At 36.6% G+C, this 21524-nt stretch overlaps 2 protein-coding genes across 3 annotated transcripts in view; one reads left to right on the top strand and one right to left on the bottom strand.

Annotated features, from left to right (window-relative positions):
- Window positions 1-21524, bottom strand: part of NT5DC1 (5'-nucleotidase domain containing 1) — a 140325-nt gene that overhangs the window by 79993 nt on the left and 38808 nt on the right. The gene's annotated exons all lie outside the window — the stretch shown is intronic.
- COL10A1 (collagen type X alpha 1 chain) overlaps window positions 1-21524 on the top strand; it is a 44996-nt gene that overhangs the window by 1268 nt on the left and 22204 nt on the right. The window lies entirely within an intron of this gene.

Here is a 21524-nt window from a genome sequence, read left to right as displayed (position 1 = left end):
CTGACCCGAAGCCTGCCTGCCCCCGCTCTGCCCTCTTCATCATCTCACTGTCATAACTCAGTTTCACTGTTTTGTTTTGTTAAAAAATGGGTCCAAATTTGGGGAGGACGTGGAGTTACCCTCTCTTGTGCTTTCATATTCTTTTTGGTTGTCCTGAAAAAGCCTAACTTAAAAGAAATGCAATTTCACAATCCTTGATCTCCCCTGGGACTCTTCCACAATTCGTGTCAATAGTTTTTGAATTACCAAAAAAATAAAATTTTGTTTAGTTTTAAGACTTTTAACACTGGCTTTTGGCAGACAGTTTTGTCAATTAGCTTCAATCCTTTGAACCTGTCCCCACAGATATTTCCTACTGTCTGAGCTTCGATGGTGGCAGTGGCCAAAGGAACAAAATGAATGCGGAAGCCTATAAAAGTTATTTGTCTAGGGTTCCACTAACAACGGACTGGTCCTACACAATTTGACAGTGGTATAGAACCTTAGAGCACTGCCATCAATTCAAAGATGTGGGAGGGTCCTCAATAATCAAGAAAACACGTGATAGAGGGAAAAGAGGCAAATATCTGGGATACGTATCAGTAAAGGTTAGTTTTGTTTTCTCCATCCCCACCCAAACAACCTAGGTAATGTGCAGCCCAAGGCTTCATCTCCTCCCTTCCCTATCTTTTTGGTAGAGGGGAGGTGGTATCCTGGAATGAGCATGCTTGGCAAAGGGAAAAGAAAACACGGAATGAACAAGCTTCATGAGAAAAGATGGGGCAAGCCTTCTTCCCAGGGAGTAAATGGCTCTCCATGGGCCAGGGGTTAATTGCAGGAACCAGACCCTGGGAGGAGCACAGGGATTGTGCAGGAGTCATGCTGTGGTGGGGGTGGGGAGAGCATGGGAAGCCTGAAGGTGTTATCTGAGCTTTATTTTCTTCATATCCACAGACATCTTTCATAGAGCTCTCAAATGTAACTCTAATTCATGAGAATGAATTTTAAAAGCAAATATTATGGAAGCATGATAAGGACGGCTGTGGTGTCATCCCACCTGACCCCTCTCCTGTCTCTACTTGACCAAATTCATCTTTCAAGGCAACTTTAAATAATCATTATTTCTGGGAAGGCTTCCTTACACTCTCCCTACCCATCCCCAATTAGCAAAAGTAATCTCCCCTCCCTTACTTCACGTGTGTCCTCTTTATGATGTATTCCTTCCTACTTAGTACTATACATAGCTTGGTGATCCTTTAACAGACAGACTATAATAAACTAATTTTAATACTTTAGGATTGAAACGCAGAGACAACATAATAAATCGTCTCAATCCCCAAGTATTTAAACAGACAAAAAAAAAAAAAAAGCCTACCTAGTTGAATAAAATCTACAACCTAAAAAAAAGGAAAAAAAAAAAAAACTAACAAACAAACATCCTCCCCCCAAAATCATAGCACATTAATTTTGTTAGAAAATTACAGGGACAGGGAGGCATCTGGGTGGCTCAGTCGGTTAAGCACCCGACTTCGGCTCATGTCATGATCTCATGGTTTTTGAGTTCGAGCCCTGTGTCGGGCTCTGTGCTGACAGCTCAGAGCCTAGAACCTGCTTTGGATTCTGTCTCCCTCTCTCTCTCTGCCTCTCCCCCACTCATGCTCTGTCTCATCCCTCTCAAAAATAAACATTAAAAAAATAAATAAGTAAATAAACATTAAAAAAAAATTAGAGGGACAGAGACTGAGGGGGAAATGCTACAGAAAGTGAAGAGCAAAACCAGGAAAACAAGAGGCAAATGGGAAATATGGTTATTTTGCTTATTTCTTCTCCAAGTAAAGGATGACGTGAAAAGAGGCTAACAGTATTATTTTTTTCAAAGTAAATAAGTATTACTGACTTCAACATAACTTCAAGATTTTTAGGTGATGGCGTAATCAAGAAAGTATATTGGCTATTTCATATTTCATTATAAAAGATAAAAGCTACCAGTGAACTTGATTAAGTCAATGTAATTTTTCCTAGTTTATCCCCAACTCCAAATGCCTTTAGATAATGACTTAATGTTAGTCTGTTGTATATTCTTCCAGTGTTTTTTTGGTATACTTATCCACTTCCACCCCCACAGAAGATACTAAAAAACATGTACAGCTCCATATCTTTAAAAAAATTTTACATATCCCCAAATCTTTCTATTTTAGCACATATAGCTCATCTTCCCTCCCTCCCTCCACCCTTCTCTCTTTCTTCTTCCTGCCCCCCCACCCACCCTTTTAAGGAGAAGCATATTATTTCTTCGTGTGACCTAGCAAGTGGCACTGATTTCCAGAAGAGGTGTTTGTGCAGGTGGGTGACAAAGACTAAAGCAAACTACTACCATAAAGTGCTAACTGAACAAATTATTCACAATAAGGAAAACTATGATCTTTCTCAGATTTTCCCAGACCTTTGGAGCAGTTTGGAGAAGTTAGGAAACTGTGTGACATATAACTATCATGACTGTATGGTTTCTATCAATGCTTAAAAACACTAACATCATGTTAAACATTTATACCCTTAATTAACCCAGAGGGAGAAATATTCCAATGCCATATTGTATTCAGTTGGTCATGTACAAAGTCTATACACTCCTGTCAAAACAAAGTTCTAACAGCCTCATTTCAAATCCGCACAGGGAGTTAAAACAAAACAGATAAGGGCAATGTGGCTGTAGGTTTGTTTTTTGTTTTTTTTTAAATGCTGAACAATGTTTCCTATTTTTATCTCATAAAAATGTTTATATTTTATTCTCAAAATAATTCATTATTTTTCATCTACGAGACATTACAGCCAAGTCAAGAAATGTAATGGCCTCTGCTGAGAAGTATCCCCTAATTATTAATCCTGAAACAAACAAACACTGCATTGTTTTTAGTTTGATGGGTGAAATAAAACAGAACAAATAAGGAATTGTTTAGTCCCATCATCAACAACACCCAAATATTTCTCAGGGAGGACCTCTCCTTTTCATAATTAAATTAACCTGTAAGTTTACCAAATAAACACTATGAACAGTACTTTCTATTTTAACTATTTTAACACTACCTCACTGTCCTAGCATTTTTTAAAAGAGTAAATACAAGGTTTTGTGTATTTTTTAAATGAACATTTTGCTGGAAGACTTAAAATAAGGTTGACATAAAAATTCCAAAACACTAGCATGATCACCTGTAGCAATAAATACAACATATTTGGGTGAATCTGTTGTCAGAGTTCAGGAAAAAAAAAAAAGTCAAAACTATGCCTGCCCAAGAAAGTGGATTACCATGGAAGGTGTTAGGATATAGGAATGGAAAGAGATCAAGGGGTCACTGACAGCATCTTAGTTTAGCCAAAAACATCACTTCAGATATTTTGTTGTTTTGTGAAAATATTAAATGTGCTTATCCACAATTTTGAAATTTCATATGTTGTTGTTTAATGTTAACACTAAGTAACCAAATATAAAATCAATAGATTATTATTATGTTTATGTGATTCCAAAGGGAAAAATTGCATTACAAATCAATGTTGACTTCAGACCCACATTTTAACATTTTTTGGCCAATCACTTCAACTAGCACATAACCAAAATAGTCCTAGAAATATTCCCTTTAGATATTATATGTCCTATTTTCAAAGATGCATACTGCATTTTTTTAGTTTAATACACGTAACTTTACACTGAAATGGTACTTGGAAAACCTTTTGATATTCAGTAAGGCCTATTATTATCCTGAATGTCATTTTGCCAAACTGCATGTATGTATCTTCCACAAAATCCCACATATAAAGGACATAAATCATCCTTTCAAGGTCAAGCCTTTAGCTTACCAAATAGGAACTATTCAGATCATTGCATGAACTGTAAGAAATGAAAATGACTAAAACAGTAAGAAAGTTATTAGGTTGAACTATATGAGACTGTTGATGATGTTGATGTTTTTGATATACAGATATGGTAATTTCATATGGTTCAACTTAATATGGCATTCCTGAATCTTGACCAAAAATAGAGGCACTTATGACCCAAGACTTGATTCTAGGAGACTTAAAAATTGGAACAAAATGTTTTACACTTAAAATTTAAAAGAAGTAGCATATTACCTTTTTTCTATCATTCTGAACTCCAGTGGAACAGAGACTACAAAACGCTATGTTTAAAGAGAAAGTGAATGTACTCATCTGACAATAGATACTACTTCTCTAACAGAGCTAAATTCACCCTCAAGGGCTTGGTGAAACTACTAGTGTTCATATTTGTGCATATTCTGTGCAAGGACATGATTTTAAAATATACAACCTGTTATATATCTTATCAAAATATACCTTATAAATTACAGCTGAAGTCACACAAGGTTATAATTTTCTCTAAGTTTTTAAGAAACAATTCTTAATTCCAATTAACCTGACTATTGACAGATTAAATTATTTATGTGTGTGCATATGTACATATGTGTGCATTTGTAAATGCATACATATATTTATACTTATATATCAGACATTTTGTTAAATGTTACCTATTAGGCTACTTCAAGTGATTAAGATTTTACTTCTTTTCCAAAAGCAGTGTAACTCAGCCATCTAGTGGTAAAATATAAAGCAATCATTTCTCTGTATTTTATTATGCTATAGAAACAAGACTAGAATATGGAGGGAAATAATAGGTTGTTGAAATTTACTGTTTCTTTTCTCTGGTGAGCTCACAGAGAGTCTAATCGAGAACTCAGGGGGCGCCTGGGTGGCGCAGTCGGTTAAGCGTCCGACTTCAGCCAGGTCACGATCTCGCGGTCCGTGAGTTCGAGCCCCGCGTCAGGCTCTGGGCTGATGGCTCGGAGCCTGGAGCCTGTTTCTGATTCTGTGTCTCCCTCTCTCTCTGCCCCTCCCCCGTTCATGCTGTCTCTCTCTGTCCCAAAAATAAATAAACGTTGAAAAAAAAAAAAAAAAAAAGAACTCAGAAGCATTTTCTCAGCAGACCTTTAAAAAGTCATGTTTATTTTTTTTCATTATTATTATTATTTTTTTAACTTTAACGTTTATTTTCTTTTTGAGACAGAGACAGAGCATGAACAGGGGAGGGGCAGAGAGAGAGGGAGACACAGAATCTGAAACAGGCTCCAGGTTCTGAGCGGTCAGCACAGAACCCGACGTGGGGCTCGAACTCACGGACCGTGAGATCATGACCTGAGCTGAAGTCGGAGGCTTAACCGACCAAGCCACCCAGGCGCCCCTAAAAAGTCATGTTTAAATACTAAATGGCCAAGCAGTAATTTTTAAGTTATTTTTTATTATACTTTAATGAGCTATATAATTATAAAACATTCTACCAAAAATTCTATTACCTTAACAAATGAGTAAATCTGGCTCCTAAACTTGCTAAAACAAGTCTGAAGCCAATAGAAAATACAGTCTAGTGGTAACGAGCTAGATACGTAAGTCACAGAAAGAGGTAAAAAAATGCTATGATAAGGCACTACAGAAGCAGAGAGAAATACGTCTAATTATAGCTTCTTGGAGGAGATGTTACTTGAGCTAGATTTTAGAAGATAAAAAGGGAATTCATAATTCATAGATGGGCAGAGGGTTTTCAGACACTGATCAATGAGTATTAACACAAAGGAAAAAGAACATGGCACATTAAGAGAACGTCAAGACTACCTGTGGAGATGAGAAACAGCCAGAGAAGGGGTGAGAAATGTGAGTAGTGTTTATGACAAGCTGTGACATTAGCCCTTGTCTTCATCTTCTATGCTCTGTGTCCTCCCTGTCTTCAATGTCCACCCATAGGTGGGTTTCTCCTATGTCCATTATTTCCATACCAGATCTCTCCCTGGTACTCTACACTTATACAAGTCAAAGGAACAATTGAAGTCCAACAGATATTTCCAAGTCTGTAAGTTCAAAGATACAACCATCATCTTTGAAAGTCCTGCTCATTTTCTTATACTCTGAATCTTTAATGGATGGAGCCACAAACTTTTAAGTGACCAGACCTAAAATCTCAAATTCATTTCTTCACTCCCACTCCCCCCATAACACGGAATATATGGTCCTGTAGATATGACCTCCTTCCCATATTTTGTAAACACCTAACTTGTCTATCCCCTCTGACCTTCCTAAGTGCAGTCTGTACCATCTTTTATGAGGATGATTTCAATAGTCTCCTGATTCTTAATTCCCTGTATTTATTAAGTTTCCAATAGGATGGTGGAAATATGGGTCTAGGGAGAAATCAGCATATGAATAAATGGTGAGTGAAGTTATGACAATGAGTGTGAACACCCAAGTAGCCTCTGCAGTACAGAAAAAAATGACCAAACATAGAACCTTTATGAATCCCAATATTCATAGGATGAGCAAAGCAAGAGAAGAAGCCAAGGAATAAGACAAAAAAGAAAACCTAAACAGATCAGGAAACCAGGGAGAGAGGTAGTATGAAAGCTAAAAGAAGAGTGAGTTTGGGGCGCCTGGGTGGCTCAGCTGGTTGGGCGTCCAACTTCGGCTCAGGTCATGATCTCACAGTCTTTGAGTTCGAGCCCCGCATCAGGCTCTGTGCTGACAGCTTGGAGCCTGGAGCCTGCTTTGGATTCTGTGTCTCTCTCTCTATCCCTTCCCTGCTCATGCTCTGTCTCTCTTTGTCTCAAAAATAAGTAAACATTGAAAAAAAATTAAAGGGTCGCCTGGGTGGCTCAGTCGGTTAAGCGGCTGACTTCGGCTCAGGTCATGATCTCGAGGTCTGTGAGTTCGAGCCCCGCGTTGGGCTCTGTGCTGACAGCTCAGAGCCTGGAGCCTGTTTCAGATTCTGTGTCTCCCTCTCTCTGACCCTCCCCCATTCATGCTCTGTCTCACAAATAAATAAACGTTAAAAAAAATTTTTTTTTTAAAAATTTAAAAAAAGTGAGTTTTGAGAAAGAATGATTTATAAAGTTAGATGTTTAGAAGAATGGTAATATGACTATTAAAAATAGATCACTGGACTTAGCCAGTTGAGAGTTTCTGGTTGTCCTTATCAAGAACAACAGAATGGTTCTGAGAATTGTATTAGAGTTATAAAAGGAAACAGAAAAGTATGGAACAGGGGCACCTGGGTGGCTCAGTTGGTTTAATGTCTGAATTCAGCTCAGGTCATGATCTCACATGATCTCAGTTTGTGGGTTCGAGAGCCTCACATCGGGCTCTGTGCTGACAGCTGGCAGACTGAAAGTCCCATGTGCAGACTGACCGGGAGAAAGAGCAAGGCACCTCATTCTCTGACATGGTAGTATGGACCATAACAGGTGCAATTAAAGGTAGGGGAGAGAGCAGTTAAAAAACGTATCTATCCTTTTCTCTTACGTTTGAAACAAATGGCAAAGAGCTCTACCTCATGGTGAAGGAGCAGGGCCAGGATGAAAGGGATGAAAGTTAAGCAGTAAAGAAGTTGAAGAATCAAATGTGTGCAACTTTGAGGTGTCAAAACTCTAATTGTTAACAGATGAAAAAGAACCAGGGGTGCCAGCGTGGCTCAGTTGGTTGAGTGTCTGACTTCAGCTCAGGTCACTGATCTCACAGTCTGTGAATCCGAGCCCCACGTCGGGCTCTGTGCTGACAGCTCAGAGCCTGAAGCCTGCTTCAGCAGGCTGCTTCAGATCCTGTGTCTCCCTTTCTGTTCCCCTCTCCGTCCTCCTTCTGCTTGCACTCTGTCTCTCAAAAAATGAATAAACGTTAAAAAAATATTTTTAATAAAAAATAAAAAGAAAAAAGAAAAAGAACCAAATAGTTAGCTCCTGTATTTTCCCATCATATATTCCCATGTCAAATTCTTAATCTTCAAACTTGTTTATAATTCGCATTTCAGAAGTCAACTGTATTGAAAGTATAATGAAAACGAAGACAGTGCATCCTTTTAAAAGTAGACTATGAAGAACAAGCTCCATCTCCTTCAAAATTTCCATTTCTCCTCTTTTGTAAGGAGTGGTGTACTGGAATCAACTGGGCCACTGTAATCCTGCATCTGAGTCAAAGAAGTATTATCTTAGTAAAATAAAATAGGTGTTTTCAATAAAGTTGGCATCAATTACTCCCCAAATAACATGTCCTTATAAAGCTTCAGAATCCAAAATGCCTTGGTGCTCCAAAAACAAAAGAATATTTGATGAGACAAAATTACCAGTTTATAAATATCTCAATAATCAGGAAAAGAGCTGCTATTATTTACAGGTTATAGTGAATTATTTTGTTGTTGCTGCCTTTTTTTAAAAGTTTTATTTAAAGTAATATTTAAAGCTGTTATTATAGAAAGGCTAAAATGGACAGACTTTATTTGCATCATAAATGGGAAGAAGGAATACAAAGTGATAACTTCTAATACGCTGTCTATAAACCTAACCCTATATTGAACAATCTAATATGGAATATCACATTTTTCAATATGCACTGTTTTCTTGGTAACACTGTGAATTTTAAAAGCATACCAAGGGACCACTATATATATAATGTGAATTATTTAAATGGAACAGTGCTATATAACAAATAAGGAACAACATGCAAATGCTCAATATTTCAAGTGAATAAATAAATGAATGGAATAAAATTTTCCTGTACAAATACCTTTTAATCATATAATAATTTGGAGGGTGTAAACCACAAACAGTATAATAAAAAAACATTTAGGATTTTTCTTCCTGTGTTATTTTGAGAAAAAAAGTAGCCAAGAAAATGATATATAGTAAAAATGTATTTACATGTATGAATTGAAGTTAAAGTGGCTGACACCTTAAGTCTATGGAAGGGACACGACTCTGATATGAACACCCTAATGATGTAGAGGGAGTGGGGGAGAGAAGAGAGGATGGGGTAGGCACTGAAGGCAGTGGGAAGGTGGGCTGGAGAACTCCACAGAAGCACATAAAAAAAAAAAAAGAGTAAGCAAGTGATGCAAACTGCTGTTAGGAGCTGCAATTCTAATCCATGAACAAATTTAGAAAGATATATAAATCCAGAGATGGTCAAGATTTCAGACAGCAAAAATAACCTTTTTAAATGCCATAAAAATTTATAAATGCCATCTTATTCACTCATTTATCAAAAGCTATAAAATCACACATAATCTGAAACTGTTTCTATTTATAAAATTTAAATGCCACTTATCGTTCCTAAATCAGTTTGTGTAATATTTAAATATGAACACTGTATTACATATGATTTTAAGTGATATTCCTAAACTCACACTTGATGTTTACTATGTATAATATTCCAAGACTCTCCAGCCTCCCTACATTCAGATATTATATTAAATGACAAGAATATATGACAGAGACCGGCAATGGCAAGCAACATCAAATAATAAAAATAAGCTTCCCAAATGTTGCCAGATTAATGCCCCAATCTCTAAAAATTAGTATTTAACTACGTGGCAATGAGAAAGAATGAAATGTGGCCTTTTGTAGCAACGTGGATGGAACTGGAGAGTGTGATGCTAAGTGAAATAAGTCATACAGAGAAAGACAGACACCATATGTTTTCACTCTTATGTGGATCCTGAGAAACTTAACAGAAGACCATGGGGGAGGGGAAGGGGGGGAAAGAAAAGGAAGGGAGAGAGCCAAACCATAAGAGACTCTTAAAAACTGAGAACAAACTGAGGGTTGATGGGGGGGTGGGAGGGCAGGGAGGGTGGGTGATGGGCATTGAGGAGGGCACCTGTTGGGATGAGCGCTGGGTGTTGTATGGAAACCAGTTTGACAGTACATTTCATATTAAAAAATAATAAAATAAAAATTAGTATTTAAATATCACCATCATCCATCTCCCTCACTTCATCCACAACACATCTTTCTATTCCAGGACACCATTTTCAATTTTTCCCTTAAAATTGTTTTTTACATTTTTTTATTTAGAGAGAGAGAGCACATGCGTGTCTGCGCGCGCGCGCACACACACACACACACACACACACACACACACACACACACACGAGTGGGGGAGGTGCAGAGGGAGAGGGGCTGAGAAAGAGAATCTTAAGCAGGCTCCACACACAGCGTGGAGCCTGATGCAGGCCTCGATCCCACAATCCTGGCATCGTGACCTGAGCTGAAATCAAGAGTCAGATGCTCAACCAACTGAGCCACTCAGGTGCCCCTAAAAAACTTTTTTATAAGAGTATAATAGACACACAATGTTCTATTAGTTTCAGGTGTACAACATAGTGATTCAACCTTTCTATGCATTATGCTATGCTCACCACAAGTGAAGCTACACTTACCACACATTATTACGGTATTACAACATTGTTGACTATATTCTTTATGCTGTGCTTTTTATTCCCATGCCTTTCTGACTTATTTCACTGAATATAATACCTTCTGGGTCCCATCTGTGTTGTCTCAAATGACAAGATCACATCCTTTTTTTATGTGTAATGTTCCATTTATGTATATGTGTATATATTAAAAAATATAATATATATATGTATATAAAAAACATCTTCCTTATCCATTTGTCTATTGACGGACACTTAGGTTATTTCCATATCTTGACTAGTATAAATGATGCTGCAATAAACAAAGCAGTGCATGTATCTTTTTGAATTAGTGTTTTCATTTTCTTTGGGTAAACACCCAGTAGTGGAATTACTGGATCATATGGTATTTCTACTTTTAATTTTTTTTTTAATTTTTATTTACTTTTGAGAGGGGCGGGAAGGGGTAGAGAGAGAAGGAGATACAGAATCTGAAGCAGGCTCCAGGCTCTGCGCTGTCAGCACAGAGCCCGACGTGGGGCTTGAACTCATGAACTGTGAGATCATGACCTGAGCTAAGTGGAAATTTAACCGACTGAGCCAACCAGGTGCCCGGTATTTCTATTTTCAATGGTCCAAGGAATCTCCACACTGTTTTCTTTCATGGCTACACCAACTTACATTCCCACCAACAGTGTATGAGGGCTTCTTTTTCTCCACATCCTCACCAACACTTGTTATGTGTCTTTTTAATTTTTGCCATTCTGACAGGGTAAGGTGGTATCTCACTGTGGCTTTGATTTGTATTTCCCTGATAATTAGTGAATTTGAGAATCTTCTCATGTTTGCTAGCCATCTGTAAGGACATCATTTTCTTAACTGATCTCCCAGTGACCACTGATTGTCCAAGGTTCTGCATACTGCGGCCAGAGTAATCTTTCAAAAACACACATTTAATTAGGTCACTCTACTGCAAAAACCCTTCAAAGCCTTTGCTTCTCACTGTCCTTTTAAGAGACCAGACCAGGGATGATCTAGTTGCTAAGCTTTAAGTCTCCTCATTCATGGCCTGAAAGACTTCTCTCTACAAGAGTTCTGGGGGTAGTTCTCAAAGGGAGCCATCATAGGAAATGAAGGTAAAATGCTGTACCAACACATTCAACTGAGGGGGAATACTGGATTTTAGATAAAACGCCATGAGTCCTAATCCCAATTCTTTGTATATATCAAATTTCTTCTTAATTTCCTCATTTCTGAAGAAAGAAGATTGGCCAAAAAGACCTCTAAGAATCTTTAAGCTCTCTGATTCTGTAATTCTTTCACTGCTTATTTTACACAGAGATTCCAGATTCAAAGGTTCTACCCCAATCTCTGCACTAATTTAGTGCATCAACATTAAGTTCAAATGTTTTTAATTCAGTGTCTGCACTAGGCATGGGACTCTTTTGGAAAATAACTATTTCTCCAATTTCAAGTCTAGCTACCCTTTCCGACAGTTGTCCTTTGGTTTACCTTTGTTAAAACCAACAGTGCCATGTCCTTCACTATTCAAATACCACTGTTTGGAAAGCTCCATCTCAGGCTCAACTTATTTATCCCACTAGAGTAACCTTTGAATAGGTCAGTGTTCTGTTAATACTGGCAAAGAAATAACTTAGAAGATTATAATCCTAAAACTGCAGTGTCAGTCTAGTACAGAAACATACTGTCTATTCAGTTTCCTGTCATGCATGGTAGGAAGCAGCATAAGTTAGTATATACAAATGGCTTATACTACTTTGAAATTTTGCAATGATGAACAGTTAATTAAGCCATTAATTTATGAAAAAGTTCTTAATTTAATATTTAATGTTTAAGTCATTGAGAAATTTAAATTGTGTTGTATTTGCTAACACCTTTGAATTCTGAACCAAATGTTTAGTTACCCCAAAACGTTCTGTCAGACAAAATATGCTGAGATATTTGTTGGTTTACTGTCTACCTGTGTTTATCCACAGATTATGTATGCATCTTATAATAAAGAAAAAACAAAATTAAGAAACACACAAAATAGGCTAAAAGTCCAAATGTCCAGGAGAGACTCAGCAGCATGGAAAATGTCCATCACTTAAATTTTTAGTATGTTCTAGTGATAGAAAACAAAAGTTTGGCTCCTTAGAATAAGCTATAATTTAGAAGCCAGTGTCACGTAATATAGATTTATTGAAAATATTTATTTGGCTAGATCCTTATTTTTCCTATTAAGCTTTCATTTTAATTATAGAAATGGCTGTCTGTAAAGTTAACCACCCAGAATATGGTTAAAAAAAAACAAAGACAGACTTAAATATACCTGAATATTAAACATTATTTCTCTCATTTTTCTTTCCTGTTGAGAAAAACAAAACAAATATCTCAAATTTTAGTTAGTAATGATTCTGTTATATAAAGTATTTAGTCATTACTTAACAAAAAATTGACGTACTGAAAAAATACATATAATAAATTCTGGCATTATCATTAATAATTGCATGAATTAACATGTCCACATTTTGAGAGGGTAATGACAACTAATAGTCATAATGGTAGTCCAAAGGCAATGAAAGATTGAGTAGTAGTTAAGTAGCAAAACACACACACACACACACACACACACACACACACACACACACACAACAAGCAAACAGAAAACTAAGTTTAAGGATTATAGCTGTCTACCACTGTATTCAAGTGCTCAGAAAAGCAGGCAATCTTTGAATGGCATGTACAGTAAACTACAATGAAAACAAATGTTATATTCTTTTCTCTTTGTTTTTGGTCTTTTAGATACTATACTTTGGAACAGATCATCCTTGCATGTAAAGACCAGCATATGATGCAAAGTCAGTTTCCTTCCCATCCCATCCACCCACCCACCCTTTTTCTCTCCCAAAAGGCAACTGCTCTTAAGAGCTCCTTGTCTATCCTACATAAATTGTATGAGATATTCTGTGTGACATATGCAACAACTATGTGTATTTTACACAAGTGCTGTTTACCATATGCTCTATCTTACTTTTTTTCTACTAAATATATTCTGGAGGTCATTTCATATCAGTCCATAACAGGGGACCTCCATCTTTTTTTTTTTCCAAATGTTTATTGTTTGAGAGAGAGAGTGCATGAGCAGGGGAGGGGCAGGAAGAGAGAGAGAGACAGAGGATCAGAAGCAGGACCAGCACTGACAACAGAGAGCTAGACACGGGGCTCGACCTCACGAACTGCGAGATCATGACCTGAGCCGAAGTCAGATGCTTAAATGACTGAGCCACTCAGGCGCCCCAAGGGGCCTCCATCTTTTTAATGATTATTTAATGTTCCACTGTACATATGTGCAAAAATGTACCTAGTCCTTATTAATGAGTATTTATGTAGTTTCCTTCTTTTGCTATTACAAACAATGGTTTAATAAATAACCCTGTGTGCACATTCTCTGCTCACAAGCAACTATATCTGAAGGATCAATCTGTAGAAATGAAATTCTGGGGTAGAAATTATGGACATTTAAAAATTTTTGAAGTTTAGGGGCAACTGAGTGGCTCAGTCAGTTAGGCATCCGACTTCGGCTCAGGTCATGATCTCACAGTTCATGAGTTCGAGCCCCGTGTCGGGCTCTGTGCTGACAGCTCAGAGCCTAGAGCCTGCTTCAGATTCTGTCTCCTTCTCCCTGCCCCTCTCCCACTTGCGTTCTCTCTCTCTCAAGAATAAATAAACATTAAAAAAAATTGAAGTTTATTAATTTATACTTCTGCAGTTTCTATTTGCAATTTCTTATCATGGATGAGAGCATATATCTTTGCATAAGCTTAAAGCCATTTGTATTTCTTTCTTGTTAACGGTTTATCTCCTTTCTCCATTATTCAATGGGTTGTTTTGTTCTTAATACATTTTTAAAGAAACTCTTTTATATATTAAGTCTAGTAGCATCTTGTTCATTACATGAGTTGAAAATTTTTCTCCCAGTTTTTCATTTGTCTTTAATTTTGCTTGTATTTCTCTTCATATACAGAATGTTTTTTAATGTTATCAGATTCATACATCTTTTCTTTCATGGTTTCTGGGTTTGGGGTCATACTTAAAAAGGCTTTCTGACTGCAGGATTAAACAAATACATATTTCTCTCACATTTTCTAATGGCAATTTTATCTTTAAAAAAATGTTTACTCATTTTTGAGAGAGAGAGAGAGAGCAGAAAGAGAGGGAGACAGAGGATCTGAACTGGGCTCTGCGTTGACAGCAGAGAGCCTGATGCAGGGCTCAAACTCATGAATTGTGAGATCATGACATGAGCCAAGATCAATAATCAGATGCTTGACTGACTGAACCACCCAGGCACCCGCTCCCCCCTTTTTTAATGCCCAGATCTTTGATTTCTGTGGAATTTATTTTGGGGTTAAGTATGAAGTTAGGGCACAACTTTTATTTTTACAGGTGACTATATATGAGCAATCCATTTTCCATTGATTAAAATGCTACACCTTTATCAGATACTAAATATCCCAGTGCCTTTGTATCTATTTCTGGACTTTCAATTCAATCTTAATACTGAGTTTTGAGTAATGTAGATTATAAAGAATTCATAGAAAATTCAAAGAAGCTTAAGAAATACATTATGTCACAGCATCCCAATGTTTATAGTAGCACTATCAACAATAGCTAATTATGGAAAGAACCCAAATGTCTATGGACTGATGAGTGGATAAAGATGTGGTTTATATACACAATAGAATATTACCTGGTGATCAAAAAGAATGAAATCTTGCCATTTGCAACAATGTGGATGGAGCTAGAGTGTATTATGCTAAGCAAAATGTCAGTCAGAGAAAGACAAATACATAATTTCATTCATATGTAGAATTTAAGAAACAAAACAGATGAATATAGGGGAAGGGAAGGGAAAGTAAAATAAGATAAAAACAGAGAGGGAGGTAAACCATCAGAGATTCTTAAATACGGAGAACAAACTGAGGGTTGCTGGAGGGGAGGCGGGTGGGGGGGGGGAGGCTAAATGGGTGATGGGCATTAAGGAGGGCACTTGTTGGGATGAGCACTGGGTGTTATACGTAAGTGATGAATCACTAAATTCTACTCCTGAAACCAGTACTACACTGTATGTTAACTAACTTGAATTTAAATTAAAAAAAAAAAAAGGAAATACGTTGTGTCATAATTATAGGAGACTACAAGATACAGAAAAAAGAAATATTTCTCCTAGCTTTAAATGTTACTTGTTAATTCATTTGCTCTTCTCCTCACCCTTGGCACACACTTCCTTTAAGGAGGAAGTTTCCATGTAGCCAGGTGAGAATTTTCCTGGCTTTAACACATAGGGATTTCTTTCCCCATCTTGAGTGAAACAACTCCCAATTATTTACTTAAGCCACGTAGTTTCAGAGAAATTCCCTTTTCCCCCTTTATTGGAAACTGAGAGGTCAGAGTCCATGTAGTAAGCTACTTAGCATCACAGGCTGATGCCACATATTTAAAAGGTACCAAGCCAAAGGTTTTCTGCAGCCCGCATAATCCTTTATTGGCTTGACTCCCTTTTAACGATATACTGGACTAAAATCTCAGAATATCTACATTCCTTTATTATATCCCAGAGACTCTCCCTGCCTCAAATTCTGCCTACCGCACAGAGTATGACGGTTTTCTCTAATCAGTACTGTCACCATAATCAAAAAGTGGGGTGTGCGACGTGGGGCTGGTATTTGTGCATTAGGAGGAGGGGGGCCTTCTTTCCACTTCCAAGCTGCTCTCCAGAAATAAATATGGGAAGACGTTTCCTGTGACAGTGCTCTGAGAGAAAGCCAAACTATGCACTCAATTAAAATAATTACCAGACAAAATTCTGGGCAAGTGTTTGCTGCTCTAAAATATTTTTATATAAATGTTAAAAGAAGGTCAGAAGGTACCAAAAACTCTATTCGATTGCTTTACAAAAACATTTTCTGACTCAGCTACCCAGCTACTGCTAAAAACAAAATCATACTTTAAAAGATAAGATGAATTGTTAACACCTTAACATAAACAGTAAGTTACAGGGGAAAAAAAAAGAAACAAATCACTTTCACATTTTCTTGAAAATACAAATTTGGTTTTTACATCATTGTTTACATTTGAAAGAAAGCTCTGAAATATTCAGAGTAGAAAATTATAACATGGTACATAAATACATCTTGGGTAAGAGATGAAGAGAAAATAATTAAGATAACACTGATTGAGATTTCTAATGTAACTGATCTCCCTACTATAAAGAGAGAAAATCCTGCATTTTGAAAATCAGCATTCCTTTTTTTTTTTTTTACCAGCAATTTAATGTTATTGTTTAATTTTTTTAGAATTTTACCATGAAGAGCTATTGAACTCAAATCTTATGATGTACCATAATCCAAATATTTTGTTGCCAATTCATTTCATTACATTTCAAACATTTCATCACATTTCATCAGCTTTCAAAACAAGTTCATCTGGAGACATTTAATAATATGCAGTAACCAACTGTCCTCTGTAACATAACAACACGCTTTGTAGGAGGTGAAGATCCTAAAGAAGCTTCCAGCCTATTTTAATGCTTTAAACCCAAAGGAAGCTTTTATGCCCCATAACTTTGCTCACGCATTAGATTTGAAAGGCATGCCACCTCTCACGTGTCAGTCTGATGTAAGAACCAAATCTGTGATTGGTTCATTCATTCCCTCTGGGAATATTTCAACATCATACTCTAGCTGAATCTTTCCCCACAGATCTTATCTCCACGGCTGGCAACTAGCACAATTTGAAATAAATCCAGTAACAAAGTTTTGCAGAGAACAGTCAGTGCTGTCAGTCAAAGATTCTTTGCTTAAAAAACTGCATTTTGGAGGCTCCTGGGCGGCTCAGTCGGTGAAGCCTCTGACTTCAGCTCAAGTCATGATCTCACAGTTCGTGAGTTCAAGTCCCACGTTGGGCTCTGTGCTGACAGCCTGGAGCCTGGAGCCTGCTTCGGATTCTGTATCTCCCTCTCTCTCTTCCCCTCCACTGCTCACACTCTGTCTCTCTGTCTCTCTCTCAAAAATAAACATTAAAAATTTTTAGAAAATAAATAAAAAATAAAAAATCACATTTTGAACTACATGCCAGAGGGATTATTCTCCTATTGTGCATGTTTGCCGCTAGGGTATGGTGAACTAGCTCAAAGTCATCAGGGACAAATGTCACTGGCTCACCATTCCTGCTGTGCATTCTGTGATCACACCCAGTCCCCTTAAAGATTACACGACTGCTGTGAAGTCTAAGAAATAGGCGTCCTAAAGTCTGGTGTGGATTACAGATAAATTCTAAGAGTCCATTTACTAGCTTATTGGGAATCACAGTTTATTTAAATTAAATATATGCAGATATTTAAGTTCTAAACTTAGAATCTTATATTTAAAGTAATACAGAAAATGAGGAAAAACAAATTCAAAAAACATATTTAGCAGCTCAGTATGTGTGAATCAAAGTTGGTGCTTTCCTTTAGGTTTACATTTAACTCCAAAAATTTTTTTTTAATTTTTTTATTTCAGAGAGAGAGAGAGAGAGAGAGAGAGCGCGTGAGCAGGGAGAGGGGCAGAGGAGAGGGAAAGGGGCAGAGGAGAGGGAGGGAGAGAGAGAGGGAGGGAGGGAGAGGGAGAGGGAGAGGGAGAGAGAGAGAGAGAGAGAGAGAGAGAGAGACCCTTAAGCATGCTCCATCTCAGAGTAGAGCCTGAAACGGGGCTTGGTACCATGACCCTGGGATCATGACCTGAGCCGAAATCAAGAGTTGAATGCTTAACTGACTGAGCCACCCAGGCACCCTCCAAGTTTACATTTTAGTGTTGCAACAAGAATAAGGTTTCACTTTCACACTTTGTCATAAAAAGGATTCCAATTATATAACACTCTAGAAATCCAAATATCCAAATGCAGAACAGCCAGTAATAAATGAGCTCTGGATATCCTTGTTACCAAAAAAAAAAAAAAAAAAAAATGACCATATTTGCTTGGCAATGTGTGAGAAGTCACAAAGAAAAGGCTCCTTATCTCTTTAATTTTTCCTCTAGTTATAAGAAATATAAAAAGGTATGACACATATTCACATCTACATTTTTATAAAGTATTTAAAATATCTTACTAATTGTTATAGATTAAAATCTAATAGAGAAAACACATCACAACCAAACACTACTACAAATTCAGTCATGTTGTAATTAATGGCATTTAATAATCTTTCTTGATTTGATTATAATAAAATGAATTACTATAGTTAATTTTTGAGTAAATAATTTATTTCCTAGGCTTATTCACAAAATAATCACTTGTGTTTAAAAATACATATAATCAGGGGCGCCTGGGTGGCGCAGTCGGTTAGGTGTCCGACTTCAGCCAGGTCACGATCTCGCGGTCCGTGAGTTCGAGCCCCGCGTCGGGCTCTGGGCTGATGGCTCAGAGCCTGGAGCCTGTTTCCGATTCTGTGTCTCCCTCTCTCTCTGCCCCTCCCCCGTTCATGCTCTGTCTCTCTCTGTCCCAAAAATGAATAAAAACGTTGAAAAAAAAATACATATAATCAAACACATAAATATGTAGCACAGCAAAATGTCAAATTTATAGCTGTAATAAAATGGCACATTTCCTATTCCTTAACTATTGCTAACAAAGATAGTGTGACTTATTGGCAGTTTTCATAGGAAAAAAATTTATACTTAGTAGAACTAATTCATTCTGAACGAAAAAATTAAAATAAGAATGTGAGAAAATGTAATACGACTATTCCTTCTGATGTTATTACCTACACTGGTGAAAACTCTTTCAAATATAATCCATTCCAGAGACAAATTTAATTATGAGTAAAATATCAGGCGTTTTGATATTACTCCTAAAAATTACTCAAATAACTACACCGTCTCCAGGAATTTCATAGTAATAGCAAAATGTATATGACAAAACTATAGCTTTTTCCGAGTAAGATAGAAATCGTTAATGTCACCAAATTTTTCGAGCATAACACACAAAGAACACTTACTCCAGACATCTGGGGGCATTTGCTTGATTTCCATGTATTCAGACTGACTTGTGTGAAGATGCTGGACCTTTTTTTTTTTCCTCTAAGACTCTGGGACTTCTAGAACAAAGCCCTTTACAATAAGAAAATCTCTTTTAGAGCTGATAAACATAAGAGCATGCAACCTCTGCAGTCTCAAGGCAGTTAATAAGAAATGAGAAGGAAGAAAATCAGTGCCAAATTATATTTTTCAATGTTGGAAGAACTCTATAAATTTATTTCAGTGACTCCTTCCTGCTTAACTCCAAGCCACTGCCATGAACCTCTATGAACTATCATTTTATAAAGATTCTTAGGTCACTAAAGACATGCCTTACTATAAGCACAAAACTTAATTTTCACCACACACTATCAACAAAGGATTTCATTTTCTTGTACATGTTTATTTTCAGATTCCAACAAATTTCAACAAAATTATCAGAAGATATACGCTCATTTAATGTTTTAAGAGTGAAAAAGGAGTTTGAGTAAAACTGACATTGATGATATATAAAATACGTAATTAAATATAAAATATGAAACCTAAAAGTAAAGAGATCTTTTTTAGTAGCCAAATTAGGCTGCATGTGATTTTGGTTTTTATGGTATCAAAAAAAAATGTTTTTTTCCAACTCAATGCAACCTCTACTATTTTTTTCTAAGAATATGCCAGGTAATTGTTTTTAAGGTTAAAAAAAAAAAAACAAAAATGGTGTTAATAAAACAGAGTTTATGACATTCTTGGCTTTTAAACTTAAATTACTAAAATTGGTCCTACAGACTCTAAAAATAAAATAGAACACTGGTGAATATTAGTGTCATATTTTAGAAATGGCATCCATTTAGCTCCCACGAAAGTTGCACAGATATCAAAGTAAAATGGTATAGTCTCCTAGTATCAATTGTATTTGTATCATGTACTACTGATCAGCTATTGAATGAAAATAGGAGGTAACATGTAGTTTGAGTTTTCATCCAAGTAACTTCAAAATTTTCCTGAAAAAGTAATTCCTATACGTTTTCTAGACTGGAAACATCTCACATTTACAGTGTTTTTTTTTTCCCCCAGAAAATTACTTATTAAAATAATTAGGACTCTAATCCAGAAAATGTTATGCTAGTTATTATCACATCAGAAGAAATATACCTTTTACTTGATTTCAAATATTGAACATAAACTTGTTAGTGATTTATACAAAACCTTTGCAAGTAATCTTAAACTGCAATTCTATAAAAGGAAATCATCTATCTCAGAGTAAGGAAAGTCATCAAAAGAAAAATTTAGTGAAAACATTCTCCACCATCTTTCACAGAGGTGCTAAGTGTTTTCTTGAATATACAATGGCTTGAAGTCCCACTGGAAAGTTGGGAAAAGAGTAACAGAAATAACTTATTGGGTCTCAAGGAGTTAATTTTTTTTTAATTAAAAAAAATTTTTTTTAATGTTTATTTATTTTTGAGAGAGAGAGTAAGAGTGAGAGTGAGAGAGAGAGAGGGAGTGGAGAAGGGGCAGAGAGAGAAGGAGACACAGAATCCAAAGCAGGCTTCAGGCTCTGTGCTGACAGCTCAGAGCTCACGAACCGTGGGATCATGACCTGAGCCGAAGTTGGACGTTCAGCCACCCAGGTGCCCCTCAATGAGTTATTTTTAAAAATCAAGTATTTCTTGGATAAGATAGCTGTAGACAACACATAAGCTGCCATATATCTGCAACACATACAATTAATGAAAATTAATATCCAAAATATGTAAGGAATGCTAAAAAATCAACAAAAACAATAAGAGACAACCCAATAAAAAATGAACAAAGGTATAAACAGACATTGAGAGGAGAGTAAACACAAATGACCAACAAATATATGAAATATGCTTACCCTCATTGGAAATCAGGAATATACAAATAAAAATCTAATGACATGGCATTTTACACCTGATTGGCAAACTTTAAAATTTAGATAATGCCAGGTGGTTGTAACTCTTATGCCCTGCTGATAAAACATAAAATAGCTTTAGCAAACAATTTGACATTGACATTTGTCAGTACAATGGAAACTATGTATATTTGATCTTCCACTCCCAGATATACTCCTTTTATTATTATTAATTAAAAAAAAATTTTTTTTTAACGTTTATTTATTTTTGAGACAGAGAGACAGAGCATGAACAGGGGAGGGTCAGAAAGAGGGAGACACAGAATCTGAAACAGGCTCCAGGCTCTGAGCTGTCAGCACAGAGCCTGAAGCGGGGCTCGAA

This window comes from Leopardus geoffroyi, chromosome B2 (assembly GCF_018350155.1).
Source record: "Leopardus geoffroyi isolate Oge1 chromosome B2, O.geoffroyi_Oge1_pat1.0, whole genome shotgun sequence".
Classification (NCBI taxonomy): Eukaryota; Metazoa; Chordata; class Mammalia; order Carnivora; family Felidae; genus Leopardus; species Leopardus geoffroyi.
This window is presented reverse-complemented; position numbering and strand designations above follow the sequence as displayed.